Source organism: Rattus norvegicus, chromosome 14, assembly GCF_036323735.1.
Source record: "Rattus norvegicus strain BN/NHsdMcwi chromosome 14, GRCr8, whole genome shotgun sequence".
Taxonomy (NCBI): Eukaryota; Metazoa; Chordata; class Mammalia; order Rodentia; family Muridae; genus Rattus; species Rattus norvegicus.
This window is the reverse complement of record NC_086032.1, coordinates 17,976,960-17,982,332: the sequence shown is the minus strand read 5'-3', so window position 1 is coordinate 17,982,332 and position 5,373 is coordinate 17,976,960. Positions and strand designations below refer to the sequence as shown.

Sequence of the window (5,373 nt, the reverse complement as noted above, 5' to 3'; positions counted from 1 at the left end):
CACAAAGACAGCACCTGCTCCCATGAGCAGTTTTCAGACATGAGGCTTAATAATTTTGGGACAACTGTAAACATTGAGCCTTGGAGATAATCTAGCTATGTTGGAGACTCCAAATAAGACCCAATCCATTCCTTGGCACCAAACAAGTAAGTGTAAGAGCTAGATCTATTTCTGGATTTCCCACTCTAATAACCAGATAGGTCTTTGACGCTTTCCTCTTAATGTCCAAAGAGTTGGTAAAATCACTAGCAGTGCGACCCAACGTTTTTAGAAACAATCTTTTTATGTAGGCACCCCTAATTAGCACGATGGAGACGTCTATGTATGTCGTTATCAGTTGAAGGCTTTGAGATAGGATTGTGATGTATGAGTAACACAGTTGTTCATCGCTGAAGGCTCCTAGCGTTCAGTTTATAGAAAACAATGCAGAACAGAAACCATTTATATAATGCTCACATTGCACTGAGTATTATAAATAATTGAGAGATGGTGTAAAGTCCGCAGGAGGATTGTAGTGCCAAGGAAGTGTTTGATCCCCAAAAAACAGACAGGAGCTGATCTGATGTAAATTACAATAGGGCCTTTTTATTCGAGCTAGCCCCTTCCCCTCTGCCCCCCAGCACACTGCTGTTACACAAGCCGTTTTGGCGGGGGGGGGCGAATATCTACGGGGCAAGGCTTTATAGTAAGCAGCAGTGGGTGGGAAGAGTGTGCAAGCATCTAATTGGTAAGTTACTATATGGCCTTTAACATAATTGGCTGTATTGGGAGTCATATTATAAACTTAGCTTGATTTCTGTTTCCCTCTGCCTTGGTGGTTATTAGGCAGGAGGTGGGCTTGTAACTTGGGGGTACAGGTTTGTTGGGGGAATAACCTGGAGACGCTGATCGTGTTGGGGGTGAGCCTAGAGGCTAGAGCTAGACTCAGATTTTGTTGAGGGGGGGGGCAACTTGGAAACTAATGCTAGGTACCGGCCTGTTGGTTTACCTGAGTTCAAACTTAGGTCAGGTTCTCTAAAATGGAGTCTGAGCTTAAAAGACTCCATCCCTCAGAGTGTCTACAGGTTTCATGCAAGTACCACATGCTTCCTTTAGGGCACCTGGACATCCACAGATTTTTGGCATCGCGCAGGTGATGTAGTAAGGGATGGTTGGCATTTTAACCGTAAGTATTTAATACCAGTCAGGTGGGATGGCACATGAAGTCCCGGCATTTGAGATGCCAAGGCAGAATCACAAGTGTGAGGTTAGCTCAGGTTACACGGCAAGGCCAAGACTAGCCTTGGAAAAATAATAGCACAGTATTCAATATCCAAACAGAGTCATACGTGTTATGGGAGTGTGCTCATTCTAGTTCTGGCCCCTCCTGTTTTCCAGCTCTGTTGCCTTTCCCTGTAGCAGGGAGGTTTTGCTACACCACTTTGTGCTCCTGGCAGATTGTACCCGCACACCCACCCAGGAGCTACCTTTGAATCCTCAAATGAAAGACACACACACACACACACACACACACACACATACACATACACACCATACCACACACCATACCACACACACACACACACACCATACACACACACATACATACACACATACTACACACACATACATACACCACATACACACACTACACATACATACACACACACACCCCATACCACACACACACACATACATACACACATACCACACACACACATACACACACCACACCACACACACTACACACACACACACACTACACACACACCACACCACACACACATACACACACCACACACACACATACATACACACATACCACACACACACATACACACACCACACACACACACTACACACACACCACACCACACACACACACACACACACACTACACACACACCACACCACACACACATACACACCACACACACACATACACACACATACATACACACATACCACACACACACAACACCACACACACACACACATACATACACACATACCACACACACACACACACCACACACACATACACACATACATACACACACACATACACACACACCACACACACACACCACACACACATACACACATACATACACACACACACATACACACACACCACACAGACACTCACACACACATACACACACACCACACAGACACTCACACACACATACACACACAGCAAACACACACATACACATGCACACACCACGCATACATTCACACACTAGCTTAATTTTTAAAATGCCTTGGCTACATCAAAGGCTGGGTACTCCTACACCTTGCCCTGCTACCCCAGGCCCAATCGGAGAAGTAGCCTCATAGGGCTGGTTGGCTTTATTTCCTGACTCTCCTGAGACCCATTCTTTTGACCCTGAGTCACAGCGATTCTCCCTTGTTCCTGCTCGCGCAATTCTAAGGGTCCCATCTGTGCCATTGACCATTGGCATCTTTATTCATCAATTGAAAACCAACTGGGTACAGGGACCTTTAGCATTAGGACACGCAAGTTCCAGATTGAATGAAAGCATTAGAACCAATCTCCAACATTTCCCCATACCCAATCAGCTCAGCAAGAGCCTACTTCTCCCCCTAGAGTGTGCACCTTGCCACTCTCCACTCCTTTGCAGCAGAAATACTCTTCCCACGGGAATCGTGTCTGTGTCCCCACGACTGTACATTTCAAGTTTGTCACCAGACTCCATTTTTATTGCTGAACCTCCTTGCTTGTTTTCCTCCTGGCTGGTGTGTGTTTAATCAGTCACTGGTCGCCGTGTTTACAACAATTTTCCAGAGACGGAAACAAAAATAATGAGCCATGGTCCATGAAAGTCTAACGAGCTGAAGTCTCTCTGGGGAAGTTGAGGGGAGAATGGATGAGACCACATAGAATGGACAGAGTTCACTTGGTCTGCTGGTACGCGATTGCTTGACGTCTGTCTTCGAAACACCTTAAGTCCAAATACATTGTGCTGTAGTTGAGTCGTCTCTATGAGCTTCATTCATAGCATGCAAAAGGCAAACTTAGAGCAGGTCAAAAGTATCTGCTGTGTTTGTGTGCTACATGTGTGCATGCGTGATTGTGTATGTGCATGTACATGGAGGCCAAAAATCAACGTCAGATCCATATCCCTCAGTCACTCCCCGGGACCTTACTTTTTGATACAGGGTCTTTCTTTTTTCTTTTTTCTTTTTTTCGGAGCTGGGGACCGAACCCAGGGCCTTGCACTTGCTAGGCAAGCGCTCTACCACTGAGCTAAATCCCCAACCCCGATACAGGGTCTTAATTAACCCAGAGCTCAATGGTCAGGCCAGAGTAGCTGGTCAGCAAGCCCCAGATACCCTCCTGTCTCTGCCTTCTTAGCACCGGGACGGCAGGCCTGGATCACATAGGTGATCAGTCCATCACTTAGGACTCAGGTCCTTGTGCTTGTGTGTCAAGCGCTTAACCAATGGAGGCATCACTTCAGCTACTACATTTATTTTTCATTGCATTTTTGTTTTGCAGTGACCCTTACCCCAAAGATCCAGAACCCACTGACAGGCATAGATCACATATATGCAAATGTGCTTAGCATGTGCATAGGTAGACCAACCTACTTTCAGGAGATTAAAGATGCATCATGGGACACAGTATTTAAACACACTATGTCGTACCTCCATACTCAAACATTCACACATTCCTAGTTGCCTGTCTTTTCTCCACACCCATTTGGGAATACATGCAAAGTGAATAGAAAGGAATGGAAATATACTTCTGTTGTTTCTTTCATTAAAAGACACTCTTGTGTCTTCCAGCCTTACTTGCCAGCAGACTCGCCACCATGGGCCGTGTGATCTGAGGGCACAGGAAAGGCGCTGGTTCTGTGTTTTGAGCGCACGTGAAACACGGTAAAGGCAACACGGCTACATTAAAGGCATCGTAAAAGGCATCATTCATGACCCTGGCCATGATGTTCCCCCTCGTAAAAGTGGTCTTGAATCCCTACCGATTCAAGAAGTGGATGGACGGAGCTGTTCATCGCAGCAGAGGGAATCTATGCTGGACAGTTTGTGTCCAGCTGAATATTGGCAATGTTTTACCTGTGCGCACCATGCCTGAGGGTACTAACCAGTGTTGTCTGGAGGAAGAGCCTGGGGACAGTGGCAAGCTGTCATGATCCTCCCAGAACTACACCACAGTCATCTCCCACAATCCAGAGACCAAGAAGACCCGAATGAAGCTGCCTTCAGGTCCAAGAAGGTCATTTCTTCTGCCAACAAAGGTGTTGCTGGTGTCGTGGCCGGTGGGCGCAGCATTGACAAGCTTATCTTAAAGGCTGGCCGTGCCTACCTCAAGTACAAGGCAGAGAGGAACTGCTGGGCATGTGTGCGGGATGTGGCAATGAATCTGTGGAGCATCCCTTTGGAGGTGGCAACCACCAGCACATTAGCAAACCCTCCATTATCCAAAGAGATGCCCCTGCTGGGCGCCATTGCTGTCCTCCAGACTGGATGGCTACGTGGAACCAAAACTGTACAGGAGAAGGAGAACTAGAGTTCAGGAGCTAATAAAGTATGTCCTTTGGCTTTAAAAAAAAAAAGACACTCTTGTACATGAAGTTGACAGGGGAGATGACAAGAAGGATTCTTGGGAGAAGTTGAAGGGAGATAGGAAGTTGACATGATTAAAATACATAATACACGTATGTAATTCTCAAAGAATCAATAGTAAGAGTGTGTTTTAAAAAGAAACTCTTAGATGGGCCGTGGATGTACACACTTTTATCCCAGCACCGAGGAGGCAGAGGCAGACAGATCTCTGAGTTCAAAGTCAACCTGGTTTATGGAGCAAGTTCCAGGACAGTCAGGAGACACAGATAAACCCTCTCTCAACCCTACCTCCCACCCATCCATCCACCCACGAGAAGAGAACAGAAACTCTTGTGAGTCAGAAAAGCAATTCTTATCTCCGCATACCAGGTGTAGCCCACAGCCTGAGGCTGTGTAATAAACTATTCCGCTCCTCGGTATCTTAAAACAGGGAAGGTGCCATCTCAGTGGCACTGTAAGTCAAGAATCCAGGGTCGGCTTTCCTTGGGTCATCATCTTGAGACCCGCAGTGAAGGAGCTCTCTGGAGCTGGGCCTTACCTGAAGCCTCTGTGGAAAGAGGGTCTGCTTGGTGGAGATGCGATTCTCAGATAGGATTGCAGGATTTGATTCCTTTTGGGCTGTTGTGTGCTGGCATTGGCTTCTCACTGGCTGTTGCTTAGGGCTTGCCCTCAGCCTGACCCATTGCATTCCCTCATAGCAATTCAGCAGGAGTGAATGCGTAGGATGGAAGCCAGCAGGGTTTTTTTTTTTTTCTTTCTTTCTTTTTTTTTTTTTTTTGTTTT

General features: G+C 46.5%; 1 pseudogene; it reads left to right on the top strand.

Moving 5' to 3' along the window:
- The first annotated feature begins 3,821 nt into the window (after positions 1–3,821).
- Positions 3,822–4,637, top strand: Rpl8-ps4 (ribosomal protein L8, pseudogene 4; annotated as a pseudogene).
- The last annotated feature ends 736 nt before the right edge of the window (positions 4,638–5,373 follow it).